General features: G+C 49.1%; 2 long non-coding RNA genes across 3 annotated transcripts; one reads left to right on the forward strand and one right to left on the reverse strand.

Annotated features, from left to right (window-relative positions):
- Positions 1-3382: 3382 nt before the first annotated feature.
- Positions 3383-6629, reverse strand: LOC135298402 (uncharacterized). Its single transcript, XR_010360381.1, has 2 exons — positions 6113-6629; positions 3383-6002 (listed from the first exon to the last, which is right to left on the reverse strand). It is a non-coding gene; the product is annotated as an uncharacterized LOC135298402 (long non-coding RNA).
- A 14-nt stretch (positions 6630-6643) lies between these two features.
- LOC135298387 (uncharacterized) lies at positions 6644-14396 on the forward strand. 2 transcript variants are annotated; one of them, XR_010360358.1, is made up of 3 exons: positions 6644-6819; positions 6906-7083; positions 13775-14396. It is a non-coding gene; the product is annotated as an uncharacterized LOC135298387 (long non-coding RNA). The 2 variants fall into 2 exon arrangements; XR_010360359.1 differs by lacking the exons at positions 6644-6819; positions 6906-7083 and adding an exon at positions 13383-13457.
- The last annotated feature ends 673 nt before the right edge of the window (positions 14397-15069 follow it).

The raw sequence follows: 15069 nt of genomic DNA on the forward strand, positions 1-15069 counted from the left end.
GGCTGGGCCAGCACAGGGCCACCAAGGGGCCACGCAGCCACTGCCGGGGCTGACAGCAAGGCCAGGTACACACAAGCAATTGCTGAGCATGGCCTGCGCTGGCCAGGGCTGACTGTGCCACAGGCAGAGCTCAGCTGCCCTGGGGGGCTGCAGGAACAGTCAGGAGCCCAAAGAGCCTCCATGGCTGTGCTGGAGACCAAGGCTGGAGCAGGGAAATGCAGGGCTGCTGCAGGATGGGGAGAGCATGGAATTCCAGCACACACCTCAGCTCTCTGATGATCCCGGCACCATGCTGGGCCCTGTTTCAGACTGGGGCAGGGCAGATGTTGATGGGACAGAAGCCCCGCGGGGCTGTCAGGGACCTGCAGCTTGCAAGGTGCTCTGCTCTCCCTCAGGTGCTCTCGGAGAGATCCAATCCCAGCTGGGCACCTCAGGGCACAAGTGGCACTGCCTGTTCATGGGCACACAGCTGATGTCTGCCTGGAAAGGGGCACAGGTTTTAATACCTATTACTTTCATAATATACTTGCAAATCTTTTTTATCTGGGTCATTGGAGTTTTGAAAAAATGGCAAAGTTTTCCTGGGAGGAAGAGGAATTTCCTGGATCTCATGGATTCTTCTCCTGATGGCAGGAGAAGAAATTTTGATCTTCCCCTCTATATGAGCTACCAATATTCAGTCTAATATTTCATGACCCCGTCCTTCAGGTGTTTGCAGCTCTCCTGTTCCAATGGCCCTGTCTAAGGACATCTCTTCATTAGGGCAGCTGGATCTATGTCCTTCCCCTTGCTCCCAGATTATTTCCTGCAGCTGTTCTCAGGTCATTCCAATGTGCATCCCAGGCTTCATGCTTCAAGCTTCAGGGACTTGCCCAATTTCTCTGAAGTTTAAATACCTCTCTAGTCAGCACCTTAGTTGTAGTTTTATCTTTTCTATCACCTCTTCTTAAGTCTCTGTCTAAAATCCTTCCTGTATGGCAATCCCTTGTGAATGGTGGACATGTCAGATGTTGCTGGGATGTCTCAATGAGCTGAGGGAAGGGGTTTGATATTTCTTAAATTTTATCATGTTCACATTTTTTATATTGGCCATCAAGAGAAACCCTTCTGTGCCTCTGAGTCTCACTAGTTCCTGGTCTCTCAAAGGGCACAAACCTGATGAGTTGTGGTTCCCATTCCTGTGGCTGCACTTGGATCTCCCTCCATAGCCAGAGCAGAGCTCCCTTGTCCCAGAAAGTGCCTGACAATGCAGGGATGAAGGAAACAGGACAGGGATGAAGGAAACAGGACAGGCTGTGGGGATCAGGGCCAGGGCAGAGCCAGGGAGAAGAATGACTTCTGCATTTGATGGAGCTGTGCCTTCTCTTGGCTTTGTTGGCTGACAAGAAATGAACATCCCTCGGTGTCTCAGGCAGATCCTTCTCCAAGGAAAGCAGGTGGGAGTTGGAGCCAAGCAGCTGAAAGCTGCAGGTGCAGCCTGGGCTGGAGGGAGCTCAGATTTGCACAAGGCTGCTCTGAGTGCCAGGGCTTGGATGGGGGAAATGGTGGGGTGGGGTAGGGACAGAGTCTGATTGATTGTCAGCCATGAAGGGTGTTGGCTATATCTATTCATATCTATTCAAACTGCATGAGGAGGTACTTGGATTTAGTGCCAATTGGAGATTGCACATATCAATTTATCATCAGGAAAAAAAAAAATTAGGACCTAAAAAATGTTTTCTCACTCTCTTTGTAAATATTCATTCAATTATACATTCACTTTGAATACACTTATGAAATGTGTTGAATTCACCACACAAGATTTGAAAGCTAAAATCAAATTATTCCCAAAGGCTTGGCTTGTTAAGATGTTCTGAATGTTAATGAGGCCTGGGACACTGAATTCCTGCACTGAAGAGCTGAAGGCTGAACAAGCCTCTGGAGCAGTGAAATCCAGCAGCAGCCTCCAAGTTGCTGAGGATGTCAGCAGCCCCCACTGAGGCCATCCCTGCCCAGAGACCGTGGGGGAATGGGCAGACAAGGAGAGCGTCCCTGGGGCTGGGCCAGCAGAACTCAGAGGCACCAGTGGCTCCAGCTGGGCAATGGAGAGTGGAATGTGGCTGGGAAAGCCCTGCCTGGGCTGTGCCAAGCAAGACAGACAAGCCCTGACTCCCATCCCCCAAACAACTGTCTCAAGGAGACATTTAAAAGGAATTACAATTGTTTGTGTCCTCTGAGTTGGAGGCACTGGAGAAATACCAGTACAAGAGATTTTGAGGAGCTCAAAGCAGCTTTTATTGGCAACTCTAGAAAATCAGAGAAACTATGGCAAAAGGTTTAATATGACATTCAATCAACAAAAAAACATTTCTGAAGCATTAACTTGGCCATTCCACTTGACAAACTCTAAGCCTGATAAACTTTAAGTTCATCAAAATTCGCCAGAGGAGAGAAATAGAAGTAGACATAGAAAGAGAGAAAAATAAGATTTAAGAAGCACACACAGAGATACCAACTCCTGGATTCCAGCAGCATTCAGACAGAAATTCCAAGAGGCTGCAGGGTCAAGATGTGTGCTTGCCTTGTGGTCAGCCTTCAATACCCCTTGGTCTTGCTGGGCCCTTCCCCCAGGTGAGACTTGGGCTCATTTGGTCACTCAGGAGCTGGGCGGGGGCTCCAGAGGTGGCTGTGGAGCATTGCCTGTGCTGTGCCAGGGACTGGCAGCCACTGCTGGGCTGGGATAGAGGCTCTGGGGGGATTGGGGTTCCAGGGCAGGGCAGCGCTGGGGTTTCAGGGCAGGACAAGGTGGACCTGCTTCTTCCTCCCCCACACACAAGATGTTTCCAGCCAACAATCTCCTCCAGTCTGTCACAACAGGGAATGTTTGAGGTGAAACTTCAATTTTGGCAATGATCACCTGGCCAAGAGGGACAGTTCTTTTCCACAGGATTGAAAACCACCTTTTCCATTGGATTTGTTACTCATTTCTGGTTTGATTGCCTGGGTTTGGTTTGGTTTGGTTTTGTTGTTGGATTGTTTCCTCGGTGTGCCTGCAGTGTCCAGTCATGAGCAGTGTGACTCTTGCTGAGGAATTTTTGTGGTGCTGTCACTTAATATTAAATATGTTTTTTGCTGATATCTTTCCTGGGAGTTTTCCAGTGCTCTCGTTTGTAACAGGGTGAAGGAGCCCTGGCCCAGGCTCTGGCCCTGGGGGACACAGGGACGCTGCCGGGGGGGTCCCTGTCCCCCTGTCCCACCCCCCAGGGCCTCGGCCCCCCGTCCCCGTGTCAGGCTCTGGGGTCGATCTCATGGAACACCCTCTGGGGGAGGACGCGGCGCTGGGGGTGGGGAGACAGGGGTCTATTGAGAGTCTCTTGTATCATGTGGTGGAAACCCAGAAAAATAATGGTCAGGAGAAGCCTGGTTTATTGAGAACATTCCTGCATAGCAGACAAGATATAGCCTTGTGCAAATGACTCCATGCAGCATTCACATATTTAATTCCTTCTTTTCCTCTTCCAGGGGAAGCAGAGTTGCTTTATTTACTCCAAGCAATATTTTCTCCCTCCTCCCTGGCAAAGAACAAGCTCCCATCCTGACAAGTGCTCACAGGTTTACTTAAGGCTCATCACACCCATGCTCAAGAGAGTGGAGCAGCTTAATTTATCACTTGTTCCAATGATTAACTTGCCCAGCTGCCAGGTTCAAGAGCCCCAGAGTGCTGCCTCAGGTTGTACGGGATCACAGAAGGAAAAGCTCCATGGAATTAAGCTGCTGCCACACTAGCCCTCTTTGCCTGTCAAACCCATTCAGCTGCTCTTGCTCTGCCCTGTCAAAATCCTCCATAAAATACAAGTGAAAATCCCTCCTCACCTGTGAGAAAAAACAGTTGGGTTCTGCTCAGGGCATTTCAAATTACGTGGGGTAGTTGTGACCTCCCCTTACAAAGGCAGCATTTCAGGAAAACCAAAAGTTTCTTTTCAGGGACTCACCAGACTCAGGACACCTTCCGCTAACAAGGTTGCTCCAAGCCCCATCCAACCTGGCCCTGAACACTTCCAAGGGTAACACAACCACAGCTTCTCTGGAACCTGTTTTGCTCCTCCCAGCTCTAAAATCGCACTCAACTTAGCAGCCTCAGAGGTAGATTTCTATTCAATAGCTGCATTTTTCTAGGAAAGAAATATGGCAAACCTTGTTTGCATCTGACTTGGCAAAATCAACACAAGCTCTGAAGAAAGGGCTGCGGCCCACTTTTCTTCCTTTTCCCCATTTGGCGGAACATTTTCATTCTGTTGTTGTTTGGAGCAGTATTTTAATCGATCTGGCTGAGGCTGCTGAAAATAGTACAGCAAGTTACTTGTGTGAGGGGTGGAAAACTGAGCTCTTACACATCCAGTGTTTCTGTTGTTGGAAGTCTTCAATCCCACCCCTCTGCTGGGATGAAATAGGTGCTACTCATCCAATTTCTAAAGTATCACGCATCGAGCTGACACTATTTGAAGACTTAAAAATAAGCGCAAATTTAAACAAACCTCTGATCCCTTCCATTTCCTCTGTTCCACAGTTGATGACAAAAGACAGGAGAGAAAGATTGTTTTGGGAACAATGTTTTCAGGAGTCTAAAAACAATATCAAACCTGCTCTGCCACACTCTCAGCTGTTACAGCCCCAAAAAGCACCGGCTGTCTTTGCTCACAGAGTCACAGTTGTGATGGGATTTCTACCACACCACAGGACCGCCAGTTTTTGGTTGTTTTTTTTTTTTTTTTTTTTTCCTGGGAATAACTACAGCACTTCTGGGGAGCAAGGCAGACATGTGCCTCTTCTAATGGCCCTTGAAAGTGGATGTGTGAAATGAGGTAGACAAAGCCAAAGGCCAGCTGAACCTGGGATCTCTGAATGGGTCTTGACATTCTTCCCAGGAAGATGAGTGGCAATCACTGTTCTGCCAGGGAAACGGCATCTGCTGGCAATGTGGTCTAGAAAATATGCTTTCTGCTCCTCTCAGAGCCAAAATTCCTACCCATTTCTCCGAAGTCCTTCTTAGATAGGGATCATGTTCAGCTGAGTGACAGTGAAGCAAAATGGCAAGCCAGGAATACATTGCCCTGCACACAACATCCTCCATTCCCATGGATGGTTTCTCACTGGCACACAGGAGGAAGGGAGGAACCCAAATGCATCGTTGTACACCAAGTCAGATGTGTTGAGGGATGAACAGATCTCACAGGGATATGGAAACCTCTCCTGAAAAGCAGTTCAGAGAAATCCTGAGCTGTTTTGTGCTGCTAGGCATGAAGATGCTGAGGATCTTCCACAGGTGCTCAGCAGGCAGCAGGATTGTGCCTGGATGTCGCTCTGGAAATGCCAGTGGCTCAGCTGAGAGCTCTGGCAGTGACTGACACTGCACTGAGAGGGGCCACAGTCCTGCAAGGGTCTTTCATCAGGAGCAAAGAGCAGCCTGGAGGGTGGGCAATGCTGGATCTGTACCACTGCGTGCTCATCCTTCACCTGAATGTGGAGCTGCCCCCAAAGTTGCCATGCATCACTTTTTCTTTTTCTCCTCTTGGGTATATTTTGGAGCAGCTGTTCTATGTGGCTTTTGATGGTGATCCTGTGGGAAGCAGCCATTTGCCTGCTGTGCTATTCTCACCACTAATACTAATTCCTCATTCCCTTTGGTTTTATTTGGGTTTTTTTATCTAGTTGTTGGATTGGTTTGCGTGGGTTTGTTTGTTTGTTTGTTTGTTTGGGTTTTTGTCTGAATTGGCTTGAGTTTTTGTTTGCTTTTTTAGAAATGACTGGGGAAGTTGGCATAGCCACACTCAAGAAAATATAAACCAGGATCAGCTTTTCAGAAATTCCTTTTGGCTGGGTTTAGCTGCATCCCCCAGGCTCAGGATCACTAGTATATTTTCAGGTTGTGCTCTGCATCATCAGCCTGCCCAGACTCCGCTTGGTGTTTCACAAATGGAGAAGACAATGGACATTGTGCCAAGCTTCCTTTCAAACAGAAAAACCTGGGGCAGCATGACAGAAAAGAAGAAAAATAAATCACCAGTTAGAACAGAACCAGTGTCCCACCATCTTCCCATCCACTGTTATTAGTTTTGTACATTCAGAGACAAACCTGGGTCTAAAGCTTGCATCTCTCAGTTCCTGATGCTATTTGCTACCCTTCAGCCTTGACTGGCCCTGATGTGACTGACTGCTGGGCAAGTGGGGCTGGGGATGCTCAGCCTGGAGAGAGGAGACACTGGGAGGCCTCCCTGTGGCTGTGCAGGACTGGAAGGCTCCCACAGGAAAGAAGGGGACAGAGTGTTCAGCAGGGCCTGTGCTGATAGTACAAGGGGGGATGGCTTTCAACTGCAGCAGGTTGATTGAAGCTGCATCTAAGGAAGCTGCTCTTTTCCACTGGGGGTGGTGGGGCACTGGCCCAGGCTGTGCACAGAGGCTGTGCATGCCCCATCCTTGGGAACAGGGCTCTGAGCAGCCTGCTCTGGGGGAAGATTGCTCAGCTTGGAACAAGATGTTTCTTCAGGCTCCCTTCCAAGCCCAACTATTCAGGGACTCCATCATTCCATGGTCTCCACTGTCCACTTCAGATGGAGCCTGGGAACTGTGATGTCACAGCCCACGCTCCAGCTGGAACGTCCAGCGCCCAGCAAAGGGCACAACACAACCCTTGGCCGCTGTGTTGACACGCTCTGCACCTTGCTCCTGCCCTCGCCTTTCACTCTTCTTATCCCCCCGATACCCCAATCATTCCTGACAGCTCCTGAGTGCCTGGATTTCATCATCCAGCCCTGCAGGATGCTCCCATTTGTCCTGAGGGAGGTATGGTGCCATGCCATGGAGGTGGACACCCCCCACCTGCCCGGGTGGGACAGGGAGCCCACTCTGAGGTTTTGCTACCTCTGCAGGCTGTCCCAGATGAAGAGGAGGAGATGGAGGTGGATACAAAGATTGATATGGATGAGGAGATGGAAAGAGACGGAGAAGACTCTGGAGAGGAAGAGATGGACGTGGATGTGGATGAGGAAGAGGAGATGGAAGTGGATATGGAAGAGTCCATTGAGGACATGGACATTGATTGAAAAGGTGAGGAAGAGGCCGTGATCTTGGGCTGAAGAGCAATGCCAGCAGCAGGACAGGCAGAGTGGGTCTCCTGCTGCCAGGCTGGGGCTGGGCTGGGTGCTCCCTTCTCAAGGACATTGTACCCAGGACACTGGATTCTGGTGGCCATCCACAGCCTGTCCTGTGCCTGCTTTGCTCCGCACAAGCTCCACCCCAGACCCAGCCAGGCTCAGTTCTGGTAGCAGAGTCCTGCTGCTGTGCCAGTGTCTGCCAGCCTGGGGGCACATGGAAGAACCCTCTGTGCCTGACTGGAGTGACCATGGCACTTGCTTTTCTTCCAGGAACAGTGGACATCATGGAGAGAGATGCCACCCTTTTGTACATATGTTTTAGGCTTTGTTGTTGTCTTTAGGATATAGGTTTTAGGGCTTTTTGTCTTCTGAAAATATGTTTTCTTTCTTTTTTTTTTTTTTTTTAGATAGGTTCTTCTCTATATATGTTCTATCGACTGTTGTTGTTGTTACACATATTCTTACAATGTAAATATCTTCTGTATTTTTGCTACTGTTCTTCTGTAATAAACAAACTTTACTTTTCACACCCCAGTTCTCTTTGCATTTGCTTCAGGCACAGGCAGCATTTTGCAAAGTTGTGCTTTCCACTGGCTCCAGGTTGCCAGGGCTGGAGGTCCCTGGCACAGCCTCCCCAGGAGTGGGGGTCCCTGTGCACAGAGGGGTCCCACTGACAGAGGTGAGCCTCTCCTTGCAGTTTCTCTGGACACACTTGGGAGCTGTAGGGGCAAAGCCCAGCGTGCCCTGGCCCATGCATCCCATGTTGGAGCAGGGCTGAGCCTGTGTGCTCCTGCAGAGCCTCAGCCATGGCTCTTCCCTGGGCAGCCCCAGGGCTAAGGAGGGAGCACTGGGCTGTGGGCAAGCCCTGCTCCTGGGCACCCTGAGGGGCTGGAGCCAGCCTGGAGGGAGCCTCAGCCCCACATGGACCAAGATTTCCTTTGGAAACCCTCTCTGTCCCCAGACTCTGCTGAGCACAACAAGAATTGATCCTCCTAGTTCAAGGTATGAAGTTCATTGGCACAAATTTGTCCCTTGCACTTTCTAGCACAGCAAATGCCAGTGCTTGTAATCCCTGTTCTGCACTCTCTGCTCAGGCAGCAAAACATCTGAACCTGAGGGAACATCTGGCATTAGCACCAACCTGCAGAGAGCTCCAGGGGGAGAACCTACCCCCAAGCACCCTGAGAAATCCTTGACACTGATAGTCCAGGGCAGAGCTGAAACTAAAGTATTTTCATGCCAAGAGAGAGGATTCTTTTACTGCTGAATTCATTCTCCAAAAAGAAGAATGGAAGCATTTGGTCTCCTCACCTGCCACACATGTGTATTGCCAAGGTTTGCCTCTGGGTTATGACTGATTTTGATGCATCTGTTCAGAACTCTGATGCTGTTCCTGGCTAAGGTGCAGAGATGATCTTTCAGAGCCAGATGAGCTCAGCACATCTTGTGTAATGCAGAATGTCCAGAGCCAGACATTCAGGCCATGCAAACGGATACTTTTTCATCTCTGTGCAAAGATCAGTAGTAGGACATCACTGATGTAGCACACACTTCTCAGATGCTCCTCTGACCAGCTTCTCCATGGCATTGTTCCTGGCACATTGTTAAAGCCAGGCAGGTCACACATATTCTCTTCCTCTGACTCCTGCTGGGATGACAACATCAAAGGATAGAAAAAAGATATCATGATCAGGGATTTTCATTGTGTGACCTCAGGATTCCCCAAGCTCTTGCAAAGGGGGAATGTTCATCGGGCAAAGGACACGAGAAGGAGCCTCAAATTGTCCAAAATCTCAGTAAAAATATGATTTCCTATGGAACCCTTCACTATAGCTGGTCACACTTCAGGCCCTTTCTGCACCCATTTCCTGATGTGCCTCTCGCAGTGGGGTGTTCCCACTGCTCCAGGGACCCAGCACAAACCTTATAGCCCCACACCAACACACCCCCAGGAGCTGCAGCCTTCCCTCCAAACCTGGGCACTTGCAACAGCCACCTCTGTGCTGAGCTGAGCCTGTTTCTCCCCAAAACCAGGTGCTCAGTTTATCCTTGAAAAGACTGACAACAGCATTCTTGTCTTCTCCAAAAGAGCCATCATTTCACAGCTGTCATCTCCACACTGAGATTTTATTCCCTTCAAGTGTCGAAGGACACAGGCAGCAGCAAGGAAGGCGCTGAAGTGAGTCAAGTTGAACCCCAAAGAGCTCTCAGCTCCCCGAGAAAGCTCAGACAAGGGCTAGAGAAAGAATTCATGCTCCCATAACTGGCACCTAACAGCCACAGGGCAAGTGAGAAGTTGGTTTTGGAGAATGAAGAAAAAGCACCAAGTAATAAAGGGTGAGAAAAATCCATCACTCCAACAGGTAAATGAAGGTAAACCACATGAAGAAACAGAAGAAGATGAAGGGGAAAGAACCCACCATTAATAGTGTCCATGACACCCAGAGCCAAAAGAAGCCCAGGGGATCAGCAAAGAGGTAAGCACGTGCTCCAAACAGCAGCAGAAATGAAGGGAGAGCTCTGGAGAGAACAAAAAAAGGGAACGCCTGAAGAAAGGAAATATTGCCTCCCTACAGCGTGTTTTGTTTTTTTCAGGTGAGAGTCTCTTGTATCGTGTGGTGGAAACCCAGAAAAATAATGATCAGGAGAAGCCTGGTTTATTGAGAACATTCCTGCATAGCAGACAAGATATAGCCTTGTGCAAATGACTCCATGCAGCATTCACATGTTTAATTCCTTCTTTTCCTCTTCCAGGGGAAGCAGAGTTGCTTTATTTACTCCAAGCAATATTTTCTCCCTCCTCCCTGGCAAAGAACAAGCTCCCATCCTGACAAGTGCTCACAGGTTTACTTAAGGCTCATCACACCCATGCTCAAGAGAGTGGAGCAGCTTAATTTATCACTTGTTCCAATGATTAACTTGCCCAGCTGCCAGGTTCAAGAGCCCCAGAGTGCTGCCTCAGGTTGTACAGGATCACAGAAGGAAAAGCTCCATGGAATTAAGCTGCTGCCACACTGGCCCTCTTTGCCTGTCAAACACATTCAGCTGCTCTTGCTCTGCCCTGTCAAAATCCTCCATAAAATACAAGTGAAAATCCCTCCTCACCTGCGAGAAAGCACAGTTGGGTTCTGCTCAGGGCATTTCAAATTACGTGGGGTAGTTGTGACCTCCCCTTGCAAAGGCAGCATTTCAGGAAAACCAAAAGTTTCTTTTCAGGGACTCACCAGGCTCAGGACACCTTCCGCTAACAAGGTTGCTCCAAGCCCCATCCAACCTGGCCCTGAACACTTCCAAGGGTGACACAACCACAGCTTCTCTGGAACCTGTTTTGCTCCTCCCAGCTCTAAAATCATACTCAACTTAGCAGCCTCAGAGATAGATTTCTATTCAAGAGCTGCATTTTTCTAGGAAAGAAATATGGCAAACCTTGTTTGCATCTGACTTGGCAAAATCAACACAAGCTCTGAAGAAAGGGCTGCGGCCCACTTTTCTTCCTTTTCCCCATTTGGTGGAAGATTTTCATTCTGTTGTTGTTTGGAGCAGTATTTTAATCGATCTGGCTGAGGCTGCTGAAAATAGTACAGCAAGTTACTTGTGTGAGGGGTGGAAAACTGAGCTCTTACACATCCAGTGTTTCTGTTGTTGGAAGTCTTCAATCCCACCCCTCTGCTGGGATGAAATAGGTGCTACTCATCCAATTTCTAAAGTATCACGCATCGAGCTGACACTATTTGAAGAATTAAAAATAAGCGCAAATTTAAACAAACCTCTGATCCCTTCCATTTCCTCTGTTCCACAGTTGATGACAAAAGACAGGAGAGAAAGATTGTTTTGGGAACAATGTTTTCAGGACTCTAAAAAGAATATCAAACCTGCTCTGCCACACTCTCAGCTGTTACAGCCCCAAAAAGCACCGGCTGTCTTTGCTCACAGAGTCACAGTTGTGATGGGATTTCTACCACACCACAGGACCGCCAATTTTTGGTTGTTTTTTTTTTTTTCTGGGAATAACTACAGCACTTCTGGGTAGCAAGGCAGACATGTGCCTCTTCTAATGGCCCTTGAAAGTGGATGTGTGAAATGAGGTAGACAAAGCCAAAGGCCAGCTGAACCTGGGATCTCTGAATGGGTCTTGACATTCTTCCCAGGAAGATGAGTGGCAATCACTGTTCTGCCAGGGAAACGGCATCTGCTGGCAATGTGGTCTAGAAAATATGCTTTCTGCTCCTCTCAGAGCCAAAATTCCTACCCATTTCTTCGAAGTCCTTCTTAGACAAGGACCATATTCAGCTGAGTGACAGTGGCAAGCCAGGAATACATTGCCCTGCACACAACATCCTCCATTCCCATGGATGGTTTCTCACTGGCACACAGGAGGAAGGGAGGAACCCAAATGCATCATTGTACACCAAGTCAGACGTGTTGAGGGATGAACAGATCTCACAGGGATATGGAAACCTCTCCTGAAAAGCAGTTCAGAGAAATCCTGAGCTGTTTTGTGCTGCTAGGCATGAAGATGCTGAGGATCTTCCACAGGTGCTCAGCAGGCAGCAGGATTGTGCCTGGATGTCGCTCTGGAAATGCCAGTGGCTCAGCTGAGAGCTCTGGCAGTGACTGACACTGCACTGAGAGGGGCCACAGTCCTGCAAGGGTCTTTCATCAGGAGCAAAGAGCAGCCTGGAGGGTGGGCAATGCTGGATCTGTACCACTGCGTGCTCATCCTTCACCTGAATGTGGAGCTGCCCCCAAAGTTGCCATGTCTCACTTTTTCTTTTTCTCCTGTTGGGTATATTTTGGAGCAGCTGTTCTATGTGGCTTTTGATGATGATCCTGTGGGAAGCAGCCATTTGCCTGCTGTGCTATTCTCACCACTAATACTAACTCCTCATTCCCTTTGGTTTTATTTGGGGTTTTTTATCTATTTGTTGGATTGGTTTGTGTGGGTTTGTTTGTTTGGGTTTTTGTCTGTTTTGGTGTGAGTTTTTGTTTGCTTTTTTAGAAATGACTGGGGAAGTTGGCATAGCCACACTCAAGAAAATGTAAACCAGGCTTGGCTCTCCAGAAATTGCTTTTGGCTGGGTTTAGCTGCATCTCCCAGGCTCAGGATCACTAGTATATTTTCAGGTTTTGCTCTGCATCATCAGCCTGCCCAGACTCCGCTTGGTGTTTCACAAATGGAGAAGACAATGGACATTGTGCCAAGCTTCCTTTCCAACAGAAAAACTTGGGGCAGCATGACAGAAAAGAAGAAAAATAAATCACCAGATAGAACAGAAGCAGTGTCCCACCATCTTCCCATCCACTGTTATTAATTTTGTACATTTAGAGACAAAGCTGGGTTTAAAGCTTGCATCTCTCAGTTCCTGATGCTATTTGCTACCCTTCAGCCTGGACTGGCCCTGATGTGACTGACTGCTGGGCAAGTGGGGCTGGGGATGCTCAGCCTGGAGAGAGGAGACACTGGGAGGCCTCCCTGTGGCTGTGCAGGACTGGAAGGCTGCCCCAGGAAAGAAGGGGACAGAGTGTTCAGCAGGGCCTGTGCTGACAGGACAAGGGGGGATGGCTTTCAACTGCAGCAGGGTGATGGAAGCTGCATCTAAGGAAGCTGCTCTTTTCCACTGGGGGTGGTGGGGCACTGGCCCAGGCTGTGCACAGAGGCTGTGCATGCCCCATCCTTGGGAACAGGGCTCTGAGCAGCCTGCTCTGGGGGAAGATTGCTCAGCTTGGAACAAGATGTTGTTCTTCAGGCTCCCTTCCAAGCCCAACTATTCAGGGACTCCATCATTCCATGGTCTCCACTGTCCACTTCAGATGGAGCCTGGGAACTGTGATGTCACAGCCCACGCTCCAGCTGGAACGTCCAGCGCCCAGCAAAGGGCACAACACAACCCTTGGCCGCTGTGTTGACACGCTCTGCACCTTGCTCCTGCCCTCGCCTTTCACTCTTCTTATCCCCCCGATACCCCGATCATTCCTGACAGCTCCTGAGTGCCTGGATTTCATCATCCAGCCCTGCAGGATGCTCCCCTTTGTCCTGAGGAAGGTATGGTGCCATTCCATGGAGGTGGACACCCCCCACCTGCCCAGGTTTGCTGGAGCTCTGTGGGGATGGAGTGGGACAGGCACCCCACTCTAAGGTTTTGCTGCCTCTGCAGGCTGTCCCAGACAGAGAGGAGGAGATGGAGGTGGATACAGAGATTGATAGAGAGGAGGACATAGAGATGGAGGGAGAAGGCCCTGGAGAGGGGGAGATGGAGGTGGAGGTGGAAGAGGAGATCGAATTGGATATGGAAGAGTCCATTGAGGACATGGACCTTGACTGAAAAGGTGAGGAAGAGGCCGTGATCTTGGGCTGAAGAGCAATGCCAGCAGCAGGACAGGCAGAGTGGGTCATCTGCTGCCAGGCTGGGGCTGGGCTGGGTGCTCCCTGCTCAGGGACATTGTACCCAGGGCACTGGATTCTGGTGGCCATCCACAGCCTGTCCTGTGCCTGTTTTACTCCGCACAAGCTCCATCCCAGACCCAGCCAGGCTCAGTTCTGGTAGCAGAGCCCTGCTGCTGTGCCAGTGTCTGCCAGCCTGGGGGCACATGGAAGAGCCCTCTGTGACTGACTGCAGTGACCGTGGCATTTCCTTTTCTTCCAGGTGCAATGGACATCACAGACAGAGACACCACCCTTTTGTATATATGTTCTACAGTTTGTTGTTGTTCTTTAGAATAGGTTGTAGGGCTATTTTTGACTTCTGTAAATACGTTTCACATAGTTTTCCTAGGTAGGTTTTTATGTATATATGTTCTATTGATTGTTGATGTTACAAATATCCTTACAATGTAAATATGTTCTGTATTTTTGCTGCTGTTCTTCTGTAACAAACAAATTTTATTTTTCACGCCCCAGTTCTCCTTGCATTTGCTTCAGGCACAGGCAGCATTTTGAAAAGTTGTGCATTCCACTTGCTCCAGGTTCCCAGGGCTGGAGGTCAGAAGTAGATGAAGGGGAAAAAATCCACAATTAAGGGTGTCCATGACAGCCAGAGCCAAAAGAAGCACAGGGGATCAGGAAAGAGGGAAGCACGTGCTCCAAACAACAGCAGAAATATAGTGAGAGCTCTGGAGAGAACAAAAGAAAGAGGAAGCCTGAAGAAAGGAAAAAACGTCTCCCTACAAGGTGTTTTGCTTTTTTTCATTGATTTTTCATTTCATTCTTCTATCATGTGGTGGAAACCCAGAAAAATAAAGGTCAGGAGAAGCATGGTTTATTGGGAACATTGCTGCATAGTAGACAATCCTTGTGCAAATCATTCCATGCAGCACTCATATATTTAATTGCTTCTCTTCCTGGGGAAGCAGAATTGTTTTCTTTACTCCAAGCAAGATTTTCTCCCTCCTCCCTGGCAAAGAACAAGCTCCCATCGTGGCAAGCTGTCATGGTTTGACACTGGCACAGTGTCAGGGCCCCCATGAAAGGGTGTATTTCCAAAATGGTTGCTGTGAGATGTGACCCGGGAACAGAACAAAGCAGGCTCCCATTCGGGGATGGAGGGGAAAAGACAACACTTTATTCATTACAATATCTAGAAAGGAACACATACAAAGCAAGAATGACAACCTTCCAAATACATTCCTCCTCCCCCTCCCTTTTCTCCACAGATTCACCACCCCTCAAATAATCAACTCTCAAATCCATCAGGGAGAGAGGAGTCCTCCCTTGCCTCATAGGCTTCCCCCAGAAGCACAATTAAAACTTCCTTTGCTTCCGTGTCACCCATGGCCCCACCCAGAGAACATCGGCCCTCGTGACTTCTCCCCCGCCATGTCCAGTGCTCTCACCACCGGACACGGGCCAGGATTGCTTTTAGGGCTCCCCGTTTCAAGATGCTCCACCCACTTCCAGAAAGAGCAGTCACTCAACTTCGGGACACCAGTCCCCCCCAAATTT

This window comes from Passer domesticus, chromosome 4 (assembly GCF_036417665.1).
Source record: "Passer domesticus isolate bPasDom1 chromosome 4, bPasDom1.hap1, whole genome shotgun sequence".
NCBI classification, from domain to species: Eukaryota; Metazoa; Chordata; class Aves; order Passeriformes; family Passeridae; genus Passer; species Passer domesticus.